This window comes from Pseudophryne corroboree, unplaced genomic scaffold (assembly GCF_028390025.1).
Source record: "Pseudophryne corroboree isolate aPseCor3 unplaced genomic scaffold, aPseCor3.hap2 scaffold_681, whole genome shotgun sequence".
Classification (NCBI taxonomy): Eukaryota; Metazoa; Chordata; class Amphibia; order Anura; family Myobatrachidae; genus Pseudophryne; species Pseudophryne corroboree.
In genome coordinates, this window is record NW_026970267.1 from 190,914 (window position 1) to 209,270 (window position 18,357).

The window sequence follows — 18,357 nt, forward strand, 5'->3', positions numbered from 1 at the left end:
AAGCACAATTTAGCAGTGGGTTGCAGAGAAAAAGAAATATGCTGGCAAAAAAATCAAATTGCGTGATTAAACAGCTCTTCATTTTCTGGCTTTATTTTTATGCTAACAAATTTGTTCTCTGAAAAGTGTCCACAAAGCCAAGTCTCTGATTAACACCTTTGTAGGGATGGTTTTTCACCTATTACTAAATTAAACTTGCTTCATTGGAAAGGCAGCAAGATGCATCCTCATTTCAATGTCTACTGAAATAATACAAGTTGACACCAGGAAACATTAACGCCACTGCATCCTTGCTGCTTTCTCATGTGGAAGTCTGTTTAATGTGAAAACAAGGTGATATCTAATTAGCACACAGGTAAGAAATTCCGAAAATCTTTATTTAAGGGTGAAGATGTTTCTCACAAAATTGTTGCCCCAATGCATCTTTGAAATTCAAGCTGGAAAGATGATTTTAATATATCACTTGTACATTTTGTATTGCTCTTCTGGTGACAATGTAGTTTTTTTTGTCAATTACCATTTTAATAATAGGGTAAAGAAAATTAAGCGGATTTTTGAAAGAAAACTATACTGTCAATATACTATTAAAACAAATTAAAATGGTAAAAGTTATTGTACTTTAAGTAAAAATAAAAGAGCAAAAATATCAATCCCAGTTTTGATTACTTAAATTAACAAAAAAAGTGCATATAACAAAGGATAGTTTCAATCTGCCTACCTCTGGGTTATGGGTCCAGCATGCTTCCATTGCAGTACTCTGCTGCACATGTAAGTGCAAGAGATCCTGAAGCACTCACTCATCATGGGAAAGTACCAATGTGTTTATTAATTGGTTGATGGAAGAAACATCTTACAAAAACTCTCCAGATTATTGATTTTTTAATGTTTTTCTAGGAAACGTTCTAGATGTATGCTTATTAGCCTTTGTCAGTATGTACTGTTTGCAAAGTGTCTCTGTGGCGCAATCGGTTAGTGTGTTCGGCTATTAACCAAAAGGTTGGTGGTTCAATCCCACCCAGGGACGTAATTAACCTTGTGATCAGATTTTGGTGATATTTAAGTAGACAAGTCAAAATTTCAAACCTCCTCTTATGGTGTAGGGTACATGGCCTTCTCTGATGTAATCAGAGTTAGATTTGATTCAGTGATTTTATAAAAAACAGCTAGGAAGCACAATTTAGCAGTGGGTTGCAGAGAAAAAAAATATGCTGGCAGAAAAATCCAATCGAGTGATTAAACAGCTCTTCATTTTCTGGCTTTATTTTTATGCTAACAAATTTGTTCTCTGAAAAGTGTCCACAAAGCCAAATCTCTGATTAACACCTTTGTAAGGATGGTTTTTCACCTATTACTAAATTAAACTTGCTTCATTGGAAAGGCAGCAAGATGCATCCTCATTTCAATGTCTACTGAAATAATACAAGTTGACACCAGGAAACATTAACGCCACTGCATTCTTGCTGCTTTCTCATGTGGAAGTCTGTTTAATGTGAAAACAAGGTGATATCTAATTAGCACACAGGTAAGGAATTAAGAAAATCTTTATTTAAGGGTGAAGATGTTTCTCACAAAATTGTTGACCCAATGCATCATTGAAATTCAAGCTGGAAAGATGATTTTAATATATCACTTGTACATTTTGTATTGCTCTTCTGGTGACAATGTAGTTTGTTTTTGTCAATTACCATTTTAATAATAGGGTAAAGAAAATTAAGTGGATTTTTGAAAGAAAACAATACTGTCAATATACTATTAAAACAAATTAAAATGGTAAAAGTTATTGTACTTTAAGTAAAAATAAAAGAGACAAAATATCAATCCCAGTTTTGGATTACTTTAATTAACAAAAAAAAAATGCATATAGCAGAGGATAGTTTCAATCTGCCTACCTCTGGGTTATGGGCCCAGCATGCTTCCATTGCAGTACTCTGCTGCACATGTAAGTTCAAGAGATCCTGAAGCACTCACTCATCATGGGAAAGTACCAATGTGTTTCTTCGTTGGTTGATGGAAGAAACATCTTACAAAAACTCTCCAGATTATTGACTTTTTAAAGTTTTGCTAGGAAACGTTTTAGATGAATGCTTATTAGCCTTTGTCAGTATGGAAATTTGCAAAGTGTCTCTGTGGCGCAATCAGTTAGTATGTACGGCTTTTAACCAAAAGGTTGGTGGTTTAATCCCACCTAGGGACCTAATTGACCTTGTTATCAGATTTTGGTGATCTTTAAGTAGACAAGTCAAAATTTCAAACCCCCTGTTAAGGTGTAGGGTACTTGGCCTTCTCTGATGTAATCAGAGTTAGATTTGATTCAGTGATTTTATAAAAACAGCTAGGAAGCACAATTTAGCAGTTGGTTGCAGAGAAAAAAAATATGCTGGCAGAAAAATCCAATTGAGTGATTAAACAGCTCTTTATTTTCTGGCTTTATTTTTATGCTAACAAATTTGTTCTCTGAAAAGTGTCCACAAAGCCAAGTCTCTGATTAACACCTTTGTAAGGATGGTTTTTCACCTATTACTAAATTAAACTTGCTTCATTGGAAAGGCAGCAAGATGCATCCTCATTTCAATGTCTACTGAAATAATACAGGTTGACACCAGGAAACATTAACGCCACTGCATCCTTGCTGCTTTCTCATGTAAAAGTCTGTTTAATATGAAAACAAGGTGATATCTAATTAGCACACAGGTAAGGAATTAAGAAAATCTTTATTTAAGGGTGAAGATGTTTCTCACAAAATCGTTGCCCCAATGCATCATTGAAATTCAAGCTGGAAAGATGATTTTAATATATCACTTGTACATTTTGTATTGCTCTTCTGGTGACAATGTAGTTTGTTTTTGTCAATTACCATTTTAATAATAGGGTAAAGAAAATGAAGTGGATTTTTGAAAGAAAACAATACTGTCAATATACTATTAAAACAAATTAAAATGGTAAAAGTTATTGTACTTTAAGTAAAAATAAAAGAGCCAAAATATCAATCCCAGTTTTGGATTACTTTAATTAACAAAAAAAAATGCATATAGCAGAGGATAGTTTCAATCTGCCTACCTCTGGGTTATGGGCCCAGCATGCTTCCATTGCAGTACTCTGCTGCACATGTAAGTGCAAGAGATCCTGAAGCACTCACTCATCATGGGAAAGTACCAATGTGTTTCTTCGTTGGTTGATGGAAGAAACATCTTACAAAAACTCTCCAGATTATTGACTTTTTAAAGTTTTTCTAGGAAACGTTTTAGATGAATGCTTATTAGCCTTTGTCAGTATGAACTTTTGCAAAGTGTCTCTGTGGCGCAATCAGTTAGTATGTACGGCTATTAACCAAAAGGTTGGTGGTTCAATCCCACCCAGGGACCTAATTGACCTTGTTATCAGATTTTGGTGATCTTTAAGTAGACAAGTCAAATTTCATACCCCCTGTTATGGTGTAGGGTACCTGGCCTTCTCTGATGTAATCAGAGTTAGATTTGATTCAGTGATTTTATAAAAACATCTAGGAAGCACAATTTAGCAGTGGGTTGCAGAGAAAAAGAAATATGCTGGCAAAAAAATCAAATTGCGTGATTAAACAGCTCTTCATTTTCTGGCTTTATTTTTATGCTAACAAATTTGTTCTCTGAAAAGTGTCCACAAAGCCAAGTCTCTGATTAACACCTTTGTAGGGATGGTTTTTCACCTATTACTAAATTAAACTTGCTTCATTGGAAAGGCAGCAAGATGCATCCTCATTTCAATGTCTACTGAAATAATACAGGTTGACACCAGGAAACATTAACGCCACTGCATCCTTGCTGCTTTCTCATGTGGAAGTCTGTTTAATGTGAAAACAAGGTGATATCTAATTAGCACACAGGTAAGAAATTACGAAAATCTTTATTTAAGGGTGAATATGTTTCTCACAAAATTGTTGCCCCAATGCATCATTGAAATTCAAGCTGGAAAGATGATTTTAATATATCACTTGTACATTTTGTATTGCTCTTCTGGTGACAATGTAGTTTTTTTTGTCAATTACCATTTTAATAATAGGGTAAAGAAAATTAAGTGGATTTTTGAAAGAAAACTATACTGTCAATATACTATTAAAACAAATTAAAATGGTAAAAGTTATTGTACTTTAAGTAAAAATAAAAGAGCAAAAATATCAATCCCAGTTTTGATTACTTAAATTAACAAAAAAAAATGCATATAGCAAAGGATAGTTTCAATCTGCCTACCTCTGGGTTATGGGTCCAGCATGCTTCCATTGCAGTACTCTGCTGCACATGTAAGTGCAAGAGATCCTGAAGCACTCCCTCATCATGGGAAAGTACCAATGTGTTTATTCATTGGTTGATGGAAGAAACATCTTACAAAAACTCTCCAGATTATTGATTTTTTAATATTTTTCTAGGAAACGTTCTAGATGTATGCTTATTAGCCTTTGTTAGTATGTACTGTTTGCAAAGTGTCTTGGTGGCGCAATCGGTTAGTGTGTTCGGCTATTAACCAAAAGGTCGGTGGTTCAATCCCACCCAGGGACGTAATTGACCTTGTGATCAGATTTTGGTGATATTTAAGTAGACAAGTCAAAATTTCAAACCCCCTCTTATTGTGTAGGGTACCTGGCCTTCTCTGATGTAATCAGAGTTAGATTTGATTCAGTGATTTTATAAAAAACAGCTAGGAAGCACAATTTAGCAGTGGGTTGCAGAGAAAAAAAATATGCTGGCAGAAAAATCCAATTGAGTGATTAAACAGCTCTTCATTTTCTGGAATTTATTTTTATGCTAACAAATTTGTTCTCTGAAAAGTGTCCACAAAGCCAAGTCTCTGATTAACACCTTTGTAAGGATGGTTTTTCACCTATTACTAAATTAAACTTGCTTCATTGGAAAGGCAGCAAGATGCATCCTCATTTCAATGTCTACTGAAATAATACAGGTTGACACCAGGAAACATTAACGCCACTGCATCTTTGCTGCTTTCTCACATGGAAGTCTGTTTAATGTGAAAACAAGGTGATATCTAATTAGCACACAGGTAAGGAATTACGAAAATCTTTATTTAAGGGTGAAGATGTTTCTCACAAAATTGTTGCCCCAATGCATCATTGAAATTCAAGCTGGAAAGATGATTTTAATATATCACTTGTACATTTTGTATTGCTCTTCTGGTGACAATGTAGTTTTTTTGTCAATTACCATTTTAATAACAGGGTAAAGAAAATTAAGTGGATTTTTGAAAGAAAACTATACTGTCAATATACTATTAAAACAAATTAAAATGGTAAAAGTTATTGTACTTTAAGTAAAAATAAAAGAGCAAAAATATCAATCCCAGTTTTGATTACTTAAATTAACAAAAAAAATGCATATAGCAAAGGATAGTTTCAATCTGCCTACCTCTGGGTTATGGGTCCAGCATGCTTCCATTGCAGTACTCTGCTGCCCATGTAAGTGCAAGAGATCCTGAAGCACTCACTCATCATGGGAAAGTACCAATGTGTTTATTCGTTGGTTGATGGAAGAAACATCTTACAAAAACTCTCCAGATTATTGATTTTTTAATGTTTTTCTAGGAAACGTTCTAGATGTATGCTTATTAGCCTTTGTCAGTATGTACTTTTTGCAAAGTGTCTCTGTGGCGCAATCGGTTAGTGTGTTTGGCTGTTAACCAAAAGGTTGGTGGTTCAATCCCACCCAGGGACGTAATTAACCTTGTGATCAGATTTTGGTGATATTTAAGTAGACAAGTCAAAATTTCAAACCTCCTCTTATGGTGTAGGGTACATGGCCTTCTCTGATGTAATCAGAGTTAGATTTGATTCAGTGATTTTATAAAAAACAGCTAGGAAGCACAATTTAGCAGTGGGTTGCAGAGAAAAAAAATATGCTGGCAGAAAAATCCAATCGAGTGATTAAACAGCTCTTCATTTTCTGGCTTTATTTTTATGCTAACAAATTTGTTCTCTGAAAAGTGTCCACAAAGCCAAGTCTCTGATTAACACCTTTGTAAGGATGGTTTTTCACCTATTACTAAATTAAACTTGCTTCATTGGAAAGGCAGCAAGATGCATCCTCATTTCAATGTCTACTGAAATAATACAAGTTGACACCAGGAAACATTAACGCCACTGCATCCTTGCTGCTTTCTCATGTGGAAGTCTGTTTAATGTGAAAACAAGGTGATATCTAATTAGCACACAGGTAAGGAATTAAGAAAATCTTTATTTAAGGGTGAAGATGTTTCTCACAAAATTGTTGACCCAATGCATCATTGAAATTCAAGCTGGAAAGATGATTTTAATATATCACTTGTACATTTTGTATTGCTCTTCTGGTGACAATGTAGTTTGTTTTTGTCAATTACCATTTTAATAATAGGGTAAAGAAAATGAAGTGGATTTTTGAAAGAAAACAATACTGTCAATATACTATTAAAACAAATTAAAATGGTAAAAGTTATTGTACTTTAAGTAAAAATAAAAGAGACAAAATATCAATCCCAGTTTTGGATTACTTTAATTAACAAAAAAAAATGCATATAGCAGAGGATAGTTTCAATCTGCCTACCTCTGGGTTATGGGCCCAGCATGCTTCCATTGCAGTACTCTGCTGCACATGTAAGTGCAAGAGATCCTGAAGCACTCACTCATCATGGGAAAGTACCAATGTGTTTCTTCGTTGGTTGATGGAAGAAACATCTTACAAAAACTCTCCAGATTATTGACATTTTAAAGTTTTTCTAGGAAACGTTTTAGATGAATGCTTATTAGCCTTTGTCAGTATGGAAATTTGCAAAGTGTCTCTGTGGCGCAATCAGTTAGTATGTATGGCTTTTAACCAAAAGGTTGGTGGTTTAATCCCACCCAGGGACCTAATTGACCTTGTTATCAGATTTTGGTGATCTTTAAGTAGACAAGTCAAAATTTCAAACCCCCTGTTATGGTGTAGGGTACTTGGCCTTCTCTGATGTAATCAGAGTTAGATTTGATTCAGTGATTTTATAAAAACAGCTAGGAAGCACAATTTAGCAGTGGGTTGCAGAGAAAAAAAATATGCTGGCAGAAAAATCCAATTGAGTGATTAAACAGCTCTTTATTTTCTTGCTTTATTTTTATGCTAACAAATTTGTTCTCTGAAAAGTGTCCACAAAGCCAAGTCTCTGATTAACACCTTTGTAAGGATGGTTTTTCACCTATTACTAAATTAAACTTGCTTCATTGGAAAGGCAGCAAGATGCATCCTCATTTCAATGTCTACTGAAATAATACAGGTTGACACCAGGAAACATTAACGCCACTGCATCCTTGCTGCTTTCTCATGTAAAAGTCTGTTTAATATGAAAACAAGGTGATATCTAATTAGCACACAGGTAAGGAATTAAGAAAATCTTTATTTAAGGGTGAAGATGTTTCTCACAAAATCGTTGCCCCAATGCATCATTGAAATTCAAGCTGGAAAGATGATTTTAATATATCACTTGTACATTTTGTATTGCTCTTCTGGTGACAATGTAGTTTTTTTTGTCAATTACCATTTTAATAATAGGGTAAAGAAAATTAAGTGGATTTTTGAAAGAAAACTATACTGTCAATATACTATTAAAACAAATTAAAATGGTAAAAGTTATTGTACTTTAAGTAAAAATAAAAGAGCAAAAATATCAATCCCAGTTTTGATTACTTAAATTAACAAAAAAAATGCATATAGCAAAGGATAGTTTCAATCTGCCTACCTCTGGGTTATGGGTCCAGCATGCTTCCATTGCAGTACTCTGCTGCACATGTAAGTGCAAGAGATCCTGAAGCACTCACTCATCATGGGAAAGTACCAATGTGTTTATTCATTGGTTGATGGAAGAAACATCTTACAAAAACTCTCCAGATTATTGATTTTTTAATATTTTTCTAGGAAACGTTCTAGATGTATGCTTATTAGCCTTTGTCAGTATGTACTGTTTACAAAGTGTCTCGGTGGCGCAATCGGTTAGTGTGTTCGGCTATAAACCAAAAGGTTGGTGGTTCAATCCCACCCAGGGACGTAATTGACCTTGTGATCAGATTTTGGTGATATTTAAGTAGACAAGTCAAAATTTCAAACCCCCTCTTATTGTGTAGGGTACCTGGCCTTCTCTGATGTAATCAGAGTTAGATTTGATTCAGTGATTTTATAAAAAACAGCTAGGAAGCACAATTTAGCAGTGGGTTGCAGAGAAAAAAAATATGCTGGCAGAAAAATCCAATCGAGTGATTAAACAGCTCTTCATTTTCTGGCTTTATTTTTATGCTAACAAATTTGTTCTCTGAAAAGTGTCCACAAAGCCAAGTCTCTGATTAACACCTTTGTAAGGATGGTTTTTCACCTATTACTAAATTAAACTTGCTTCATTGGAAAGGCAGCAAGATGCATCCTCATTTCAATGTCTACTGAAATAATACAAGTTGACACCAGGAAACATTAACGCCACTGCATCCTTGCTGCTTTCTCATGTGGAAGTCTGTTTAATGTGAAAACAAGGTGATATCTAATTAGCACACAGGTAAGGAATTAAGAAAATCTTTATTTAAGGGTGAAGATGTTTCTCACAAAATTGTTGACCCAATGCAACATTGAAATTCAAGCTGGAAAGATGATTTTAATATATCACTTGTACATTTTGTATTGCTCTTCTGGTGACAATGTAGTTTGTTTTTGTCAATTACCATTTTAATAATAGGGTAAAGAAAATGAAGTGGATTTTTGAAAGAAAACAATACTGTCAATATACTATTAAAACAAATTAAAATGGTAAAAGTTATTGTACTTTAAGTAAAAATAAAAGAGACAAAATATCAATCCCAGTTTTGGATTACTTTAATTAACAAAAAAAAAATGCATATAGCAGAGGATAGTTTCAATCTGCCTACCTCTGGGTTATGGGCCCAGCATGCTTCCATTGCAGTACTCTGCTGCACATGTAAGTTCAAGAGATCCTGAAGCACTCACTCATCATGGGAAAGTACCAATGTGTTTCTTCGTTGGTTGATGGAAGAAACATCTTACAAAAACTCTCCAGATTATTGACTTTTTAAAGTTTTTCTAGGAAACGTTTTAGATGAATGCTTATTAGCCTTTGTCAGTATGGACTTTTGCAAAGTGTCTCTGTGGCGCAATCAGTTAGTATGTACGGCTATTAACCAAAAGGTTGGTGGTTCAATCCCACCCAGGGACCTAATTGACCTTGTTATCAGATTTTGGTGATCTTTAAGTAGACAAGTCAAAATTTCAAACCCCCTGTTATGGTGTAGGGTACCTGGCCTTCTCTGATGTAATCAGAGTTAGATTTGATTCAGTGATTTTATAAAAACAGCTAGGAAGCACAATTTAGCAGTGGGTTGCAGAGAAAAAAAATATGCTGGCAGAAAAATCCAATTGAGTGATTAAACAGCTCTTTATTTTCTGGCTTTGTTTTTATGCTAACAAATTTGTTCTCTGAAAAGTGTCCACAAAGCCAAGTCTCTGATTAACACCTTTGTAGGGATGGTTTTTCACCTATTACTAAATTAAACTTGCTTCATTGGAAAGGCAGCAAGATGTATCCTCATTTCAATGTCTACTGAAATAATACAGGTTGACACCAGGAAACATTAACGCCACTGCATCCTTGCTGCTTTCTCATGTGGAAGTCTGTTTAATGTGAAAACAAGGTGGTATCTAATTAGCACACAGGTAAGGAATTACGAAAATCTTTATTTAAGGGTGAAGATGTTTCTCACAAAATTGTTGCCCCAATGCATCATTGAAATTCAAGCTGGAAAGATGATTTTAATATATCACTTGTACATTTTGTATTGCTCTTCTGGTGACAATGTAGTTTTTTTGTCAATTACCATTTTAATAACAGGGTAAAGAAAATTAAGTGGATTTTTGATAGAAAACTATGCTGTCAATATACTATTAAAACAAATTAAAATGGTAAAAGTTATTGTACTTTAAGTAAAAATAAAAGAGCCAAAATATCAATCCCAGTTTTGGATTACTTTAATTAACAAACAAAAAAATGCATATAGCAGAGGATAGTTTCAATCTGCCTACCTCTGGGTTATGGGCCCAGCATACTTCCATTGCAGTACTCTGCTGCACATGTAAGTGCAAGAGATCCTGAAGCACTCACTCATCATGGGAAAGTACCAATGTGTTTCTTCGTTGGTTGATGGAAGAAACATCTTACAAAAACTCTCCAGATTATTGACTTTTTAAAGTTTTTCTAGGAAACGTTTTAGATGAATGCTTATTAGCCTTTGTCAGTATGGACTTTTGCAAAGTGTCTCTGTGGTGCAATCGGTTAGTGTGTTTGGCTATTAACCAAAAGGTTGGTGGTTCAATCCCACCCAGGGACATAATTAACCTTGTGATCAGATTTTGGTGATATTTAAGTAGACAAGTCAAAATTTCAAACCTCATCTTATGGTGTAGGGTACATGGCCTTCTCTGATGTAATCAGAGTTAGATTTGATTCAGTGATTTTATAAAAAACAGCTAGGAAGCACAATTTAGCAGTGGGTTGCAGAGAAAAAAAATATGCTGGCAGAAAAATCCAATCGAGTGATTAAACAGCTCTTCATTTTCTGGCTTTATTTTTATGCTAACAAATTTGTTCTCTGAAAAGTGTCCACAAAGCCAAGTCTCTGATTAACACCTTTGTAAGGATGGTTTTTCACCTATTACTAAATTAAACTTGCTTCATTGGAAAGGCAGCAAGATGCATCCTCATTTCAATGTCTACTGAAATAATACAAGTTGACACCAGGAAACATTAACGCCACTGCATCCTTGCTGCTTTCTCATGTGGAAGTCTGTTTAATGTGAAAACAAGGTGATATCTAATTAGCACACAGGTAAGGAATTAAGAAAATCTTTATTTAAGGGTGAAGATGTTTCTCACAAAATTGTTGACCCAATGCAACATTGAAATTCAAGCTGGAAAGATGATTTTAATATATCACTTGTACATTTTGTATTGCTCTTCTGGTGACAATGTAGTTTGTTTTTGTCAATTACCATTTTAATAATAGGGTAAAGAAAATGAAGTGGATTTTTGAAAGAAAACAATACTGTCAATATACTATTAAAACAAATTAAAATGGTAAAAGTTATTGTACTTTAAGTAAAAATAAAAGAGACAAAATATCAATCCCAGTTTTGGATTACTTTAATTAACAAAAAAAAAAAATGCATATAGCAGAGGATAGTTTCAATCTGCCTACCTCTGGGTTATGGGCCCAGCATGCTTCCATTGCAGTACTCTGCTGCACATGTAAGTTCAAGAGATCCTGAAGCACTCACTCATCATGGGAAAGTACCAATGTGTTTCTTCGTTGGTTGATGGAAGAAACATCTTACAAAAACTCTCCAGATTATTGACTTTTTAAAGTTTTTCTAGGAAACGTTTTAGATGAATGCTTATTAGCCTTTGTCAGTATGGACTTTTGCTAAGTGTCTCTGTGGCGCAATCAGTTAGTATGTACAGCTATTAACCAAAAGGTTGGTGGTTCAATCCCACCCAGGGACCTAATTGACCTTGTTATCAGATTTTGGTGATCTTTAAGTAGACAAGTCAAATTTCATATCCCCCTGTTATGGTGTAGGGTACCTGGCCTTCTCTGATGTAATCAGAGTTAGATTTGATTCAGTGATTTTATAAAAACATCTAGGAAGCACAATTTAGCAGTGGGTTGCAGAGAAAAAGAAATATGCTGGCAAAAAAATCAAATTGCGTGATTAAACAGCTGTTCATTTTCTGGCTTTATTTTTATGCTAACAAATTTGTTCTCTGAAAAGTGTCCACAAAGCCAAGTCTCTGATTAACACCTTTGTAGGGATGGTTTTTCACCTATTACTAAATTAAACTTGCTTCATTGGAAAGGCAGCAAGATGCATCCTCATTTCAATGTCTACTGAAATAATACAGGTTGACACCAGGAAACATTAACGCCACTGCATCCTTGCTGCTTTCTCATGTGGAAGTCTGTTTAATGTGAAAACAAGGTGATATCTAATTAGCACACAGGTAAGAAATTACGAAAATCTTTATTTAAGGGTGAAGATGTTTCTCACAAAATTGTTGCCCCAATGCATCATTGAAATTCAAGCTGGAAAGATGATTTTAATATATCACTTGTACATTTTGTATTGCTCTTCTGGTGACAATGTAGTTTTTTTTGTCAATTACCATTTTAATAATAGGGTAAAGAAAATTAAGTGGATTTTTGAAAGAAAACTATACTGTCAATATACTATTAAAACAAATTAAAATGGTAAAAGTTATTGTACTTTAAGTAAAAATAAAAGAGCAAAAATATCAATCCCAGTTTTGATTACTTAAATTAACAAAAAAAAATGCATATAGCAAAGGATAGTTTCAATCTGCCTACCTCTGGGTTATGGGTCCAGCATGCTTCCATTGCAGTACTCTGCTGCACATGTAAGTGCAAGAGATCCTGAAGCACTCACTCATCATGGGAAAGTACCAATGTGTTTATTCATTGGTTGATGGAAGAAACATCTTACAAAAACTCTCCAGATTATTGATTTTTTAATATTTTTCTAGGAAACGTTCTAGATGTATGCTTATTAGCCTTTGTCAGTATGTACTGTTTGCAAAGTGTCTCGGTGGCGCAATCGGTTAGTGTGTTTGGCTATTAACCAAAAGGTTGGTGGTTCAATCCCACCCAGGGACGTAATTGACCTTGTGATCAGATTTTGGTGATATTTAAGTAGACAAGTCAAAATTTCAAACCCCCTCTTATTGTGTAGGGTACCTGGCCTTCTCTGATGTAATCAGAGTTAGATTTGATTCAGTGATTTTATAAAAAAACAGCTAGGAAGCACAATTTAGCAGTGGGTTGCAGAGAAAAAAAATATGCTGGCAGAAAAATCCAATTGAGTGATTAAACAGCTCTTCATTTTCTGGAATTTATTTTTATGCTAACAAATTTGTTCTCTGAAAAGTGTCCACAAAGCCAAGTCTCTGATTAACACCTTTGTAAGGATGGTTTTTCACCTATTACTAAATTAAACTTGCTTCATTGGAAAGGCAGCAAGATGCATCCTCATTTCAATGTCTACTGAAATAATACAGGTTGACACCAGGAAACATTAAAGCCACTGCATCCTTGCTGCTTTCTCATGTGGAAGTCTGTTTAATGTGAAAACAAGGTGATATCTAATTAGCACACAGGTAAGGAATTAAGAAAATCTTTATTTAAGGGTGAAGATGTTTCTCACAAAATCGTTGCCCCAATGCATCATTGAAATTCAAGCTGGAAAGATGATTTTAATATATCACTTGTACATTTTGTATTGCTCTTCTGGTGACAATGTAGTTTTTTTTGTCAATTACCATTTTAATAATAGGGTAAAGAAAATTAAGTGGATTTTTGAAAGAAAACTATACTGTCAATATACTATTAAAACAAATTAAAATGGTAAAAGTTATTGTACTTTAAGTAAAAATAAAAGAGCAAAAATATCAATCCCAGTTTTGATTACTTAAATTAACAAAAAAAATGCATATAGCAAAGGATAGTTTCAATCTGCCTACCTCTGGGTTATGGGTCCAGCATGCTTCCATTGCAGTACTCTGCTGCACATGTAAGTGCAAGAGATCCTGAAGCACTCACTCATCATGGGAAAGTACCAATGTGTTTATTCATTGGTTGATGGAAGAAACATCTTACAAAAACTCTCCAGATTATTGATTTTTTAATATTTTTCTAGGAAACGTTCTAGATGTATGCTTATTAGCCTTTGTCAGTATGTACTGTTTACAAAGTGTCTCGGTGGCGCAATCGGTTAGTGTGTTCGGCTATAAACCAAAAGGTTGGTGGTTCAATCCCACCCAGGGACGTAATTGACCTTGTGATCAGATTTTGGTGATATTTAAGTAGACAAGTCAAAATTTCAAACCCCCTCTTATTGTGTAGGGTACCTGGCCTTCTCTGATGTAATCAGAGTTAGATTTGATTCAGTGATTTTATAAAAAACAGCTAGGAAGCACAATTTAGCAGTGGGTTGCAGAGAAAAAAAATATGCTGGCAGAAAAATCCAATCGAGTGATTAAACAGCTCTTCATTTTCTGGCTTTATTTTTATGCTAACAAATTTGTTCTCTGAAAAGTGTCCACAAAGCCAAGTCTCTGATTAACACCTTTGTAAGGATGGTTTTTCACCTATTACTAAATTAAACTTGCTTCATTGGAAAGGCAGCAAGATGCATCCTCATTTCAATGTCTACTGAAATAATACAAGTTGACACCAGGAAACATTAACGCCACTGCATCCTTGCTGCTTTCTCATGTGGAAGTCTGTTTAATGTGAAAACAAGGTGATATCTAATTAGCACACAGGTAAGGAATTAAGAAAATCTTTATTTAAGGGTGAAGATGTTTCTCACAAAATTGTTGACCCAATGCAACATTGAAATTCAAGCTGGAAAGATGATTTTAATATATCACTTGTACATTTTGTATTGCTCTTCTGGTGACAATGTAGTTTGTTTTTGTCAATTACCATTTTAATAATAGGGTAAAGAAAATGAAGTGGATTTTTGAAAGAAAACAATACTGTCAATATACTATTAAAACAAATTAAAATGGTAAAAGTTATTGTACTTTAAGTAAAAATAAAAGAGACAAAATATCAATCCCAGTTTTGGATTACTTTAATTAACAAAAAAAAAAATGCATATAGCAGAGGATAGTTTCAATCTGCCTACCTCTGGGTTATGGGCCCAGCATGCTTCCATTGCAGTACTCTGCTGCACATGTAAGTTCAAGAGATCCTGAAGCACTCACTCATCATGGGAAAGTACCAATGTGTTTCTTCGTTGGTTGATGGAAGAAACATCTTACAAAAACTCTCCAGATTATTGACTTTTTAAAGTTTTTCTAGGAAACGTTTTAGATGAATGCTTATTAGCCTTTGTCAGTATGGACTTTTGCAAAGTGTCTCTGTGGCGCAATCAGTTAGTATGTACGGCTATTAACCAAAAGGTTGGTGGTTCAATCCCACCCAGGGACCTAATTGACCTTGTTATCAGATTTTGGTGATCTTTAAGTAGACAAGTCAAAATTTCAAACCCCCTGTTATGGTGTAGGGTACCTGGCCTTCTCTGATGTAATCAGAGTTAGATTTGATTCAGTGATTTTATAAAAACAGCTAGGAAGCACAATTTAGCAGTGGGTTGCAGAGAAAAAAAATATGCTGGCAGAAAAATCCAATTGAGTGATTAAACAGCTCTTTATTTTCTGGCTTTATTTTTATGCTAACAAATTTGTTCTCTGAAAAGTGTCCACAAAGCCAAGTCTCTGATTAACACCTTTGTAGGGATGGTTTTTCACCTATTACTAAATTAAACTTGCTTCATTGGAAAGGCAGCAAGATGTATCCTCATTTCAATGTCTACTGAAATAATACAGGTTGACACCAGGAAACATTAACGCCACTGCATCCTTGCTGCTTTCTCATGTGGAAGTCTGTTTAATGTGAAAACAAGGTGGTATCTAATTAGCACACAGGTAAGGAATTACGAAAATCTTTATTTAAGGGTGAAGATGTTTCTCACAAAATTGTTGCCCCAATGCATCATTGAAATTCAAGCTGGAAAGATGATTTTAATATATCACTTGTACATTTTGTATTGCTCTTCTGGTGACAATGTAGTTTTTTTGTCAATTACCATTTTAATAACAGGGTAAAGAAAATTAAGTGGATTTTTGATAGAAAACTATACTGTCAATATACTAGTAAAACAAATTAAAATGGTAAAAGTTATTGTACTTTAAGTAAAAATAAAAGAGCCAAAATATCAATCCCAGTTTTGGATTACTTTAATTAACAAACAAAAAAATGCATATAGCAGAGGATAGTTTAAATCTGCCTACCTCTGGGTTATGGGCCCAGCATACTTCCATTGCAGTACTCTGCTGCACATGTAAGTGCAAGAGATCCTGAAGCACTCACTCATCATGGGAAAGTACCAATGTGTTTCTTCGTTGGTTGATGGAAGAAACATCTTACAAAAACTCTCCAGATTATTGACTTTTTAAAGTTTTTCTAGGAAACGTTTTAGATGAATGCTTATTAGCCTTTGTCAGTATGGACTTTTGCAAAGTGTCTCTGTGGTGCAATCGGTTAGTGTGTTTGGCTATTAACCAAAAGGTTGGTGGTTCAATCCCACCCAGGGACATAATTAACCTTGTGATCAGATTTTGGTGATATTTAAGTAGACAAGTCAAAATTTCAAACCTCATCTTATGGTGTAGGGTACATGGCCTTCTCTGATGTAATCAGAGTTAGATTTGATTCAGTGATTTTATAAAAAACAGCTAGGAAGCACAATTTAGCAGTGGGTTGCAGAGAAAAAAAATATGCTGGCAGAAAAATCCAATCGAGTGATTAAACAGCTCTTCATTTTCTGGCTTTATTTTTATGCTAACAAATTTGTTCTCTGAAAAGTGTCCACAAAGCCAAGTCTCTGATTAACACCTTTGTAAGGATGGTTTTTCACCTATTACTAAATTAAACTTGCTTCATTGGAAAGGCAGCAAGATGCATCCTCATTTCAATGTCTACTGAAATAATACAAGTTGACACCAGGAAACATTAACGCCACTGCATCCTTGCTGCTTTCTCATGTGGAAGTCTGTTTAATGTGAAAACAAGGTGATATCTAATTAGCACACAGGTAAGGAATTAAGAAAATCTTTATTTAAGGGTGAAGATGTTTCTCACAAAATTGTTGACCCAATGCAACATTGAAATTCAAGCTGGAAAGATGATTTTAATATATCACTTGTACATTTTGTATTGCTCTTCTGGTGACAATGTAGTTTGTTTTTGTCAATTACCATTTTAATAATAGGGTAAAGAAAATGAAGTGGATTTTTGAAAGAAAACAATACTGTCAATATACTATTAAAACAAATTAAAATGGTAAAAGTTATTGTACTTTAAGTAAAAATAAAAGAGACAAAATATCAATCCCAGTTTTGGATTACTTTAATTAACAAAAAAAAAAAATGCATATAGCAGAGGATAGTTTCAATCTGCCTACCTCTGGGTTATGGGCCCAGCATGCTTCCATTGCAGTACTCTGCTGCACATGTAAGTTCAAGAGATCCTGAAGCACTCACTCATCATGGGAAAGTACCAATGTGTTTCTTCGTTGGTTGATGGAAGAAACATCTTACAAAAACTCTCCAGATTATTGACTTTTTAAAGTTTTTCTAGGAAACGTTTTAGATGAATGCTTATTAGCCTTTGTCAGTATGGACTTTTGCAAAGTGTCTCTGTGGCGCAATCAGTTAGTATGTACAGCTATTAACCAAAAGGTTGGTGGTTCAATCCCACCCAGGGACCTAATTGACCTTGTTATCAGATTTTGGTGATCTTTAAGTAGACAAGTCAAATTTCATATCCCCCTGTTATGGTGTAGGGTACCTGGCCTTCTCTGGTGTAATCAGAGTTAGATTTGATTCAGTGATTTTATAAAAACATCTAGGAAGCACAATTTAGCAGTGGGTTGCAGAGAAAAAGAAATATGCTGGCAAAAAAATCAAATTGCGTGATTAAACAGCTCTTCATTTTCTGGCTTTATTTTTATGCTAACAAATTTGTTCTCTGAAAAGTGTCCACAAAGCCAAGTCTCTGATTAACACCTTTGTAGGGATGGTTTTTCACCTATTACTAAATTAAACTTGCTTCATTGGAAAGGCAGCAAGATGCATCCTCATTTCAATGTCTACTGAAATAATACAGGTTGACACCAGGAAACATTAACGCCACTGCATCCTTGCTGCTTTCTCATGTGGAAGTCTGTTTAATGTGAAAACAAGGTGATATCTAATTAGCACACAGGTAAGAAATTACGAAAATCTTTATTTAAGGGTGAAGATGTTTCTCACAAAATTGTTGCCCCAATGCATCATTGAAATTCAAGCTGGAAAGATGATTTTAATATATCACTTGTACATTTTGTATTGCTCTTCTGGTGACAATGTAGTTTTTTTTGTCAATTACCATTTTAATAATAGGGTAAAGAAAATTAAGTGGATTTTTGAAAGAAAACTATACTGTCAATATACTATTAAAACAAATTAAAATGGTAAAAGTTATTGTACTTTAAGTAAAAATAAAAGAGCAAAAATATCAATCCCAGTTTTGATTACTTAAATTAACAAAAAAAAATGCATATAGCAAAGGATAGTTTCAATCTGCCTACCTCTGGGTTATGGGTCCAGCATGCTTCCATTGCAGTACTCTGCTGCACATGTAAGTGCAAGAGATCCTGAAGCACTCACTCATCATGGGAAAGTACCAATGTGTTT

At 34.4% G+C, this 18,357-nt stretch overlaps 5 non-coding genes across 5 annotated transcripts; all 5 read left to right on the forward strand.

Moving 5' to 3' along the window:
• Positions 1–5,622: 5,622 nt before the first annotated feature.
• On the forward strand, positions 5,623–5,696 carry TRNAN-GUU (transfer RNA asparagine (anticodon GUU)). Its single transcript has one exon. It is a non-coding gene; the product is annotated as a tRNA-Asn (tRNA).
• A 2,261-nt stretch (positions 5,697–7,957) lies between these two features.
• On the forward strand, positions 7,958–8,031 carry TRNAY-AUA (transfer RNA tyrosine (anticodon AUA)). The gene has a single exon. It is a non-coding gene; the product is annotated as a tRNA-Tyr (tRNA).
• A 2,264-nt stretch (positions 8,032–10,295) lies between these two features.
• On the forward strand, positions 10,296–10,369 carry TRNAN-AUU (transfer RNA asparagine (anticodon AUU)). The gene has a single exon. It is a non-coding gene; the product is annotated as a tRNA-Asn (tRNA).
• Positions 10,370–13,804: 3,435 nt separating this feature from the next.
• TRNAY-AUA (transfer RNA tyrosine (anticodon AUA)) lies at positions 13,805–13,878 on the forward strand. Its single transcript has one exon. It is a non-coding gene; the product is annotated as a tRNA-Tyr (tRNA).
• A 2,265-nt stretch (positions 13,879–16,143) lies between these two features.
• On the forward strand, positions 16,144–16,217 carry TRNAN-AUU (transfer RNA asparagine (anticodon AUU)). The gene has a single exon. It is a non-coding gene; the product is annotated as a tRNA-Asn (tRNA).
• The last annotated feature ends 2,140 nt before the right edge of the window (positions 16,218–18,357 follow it).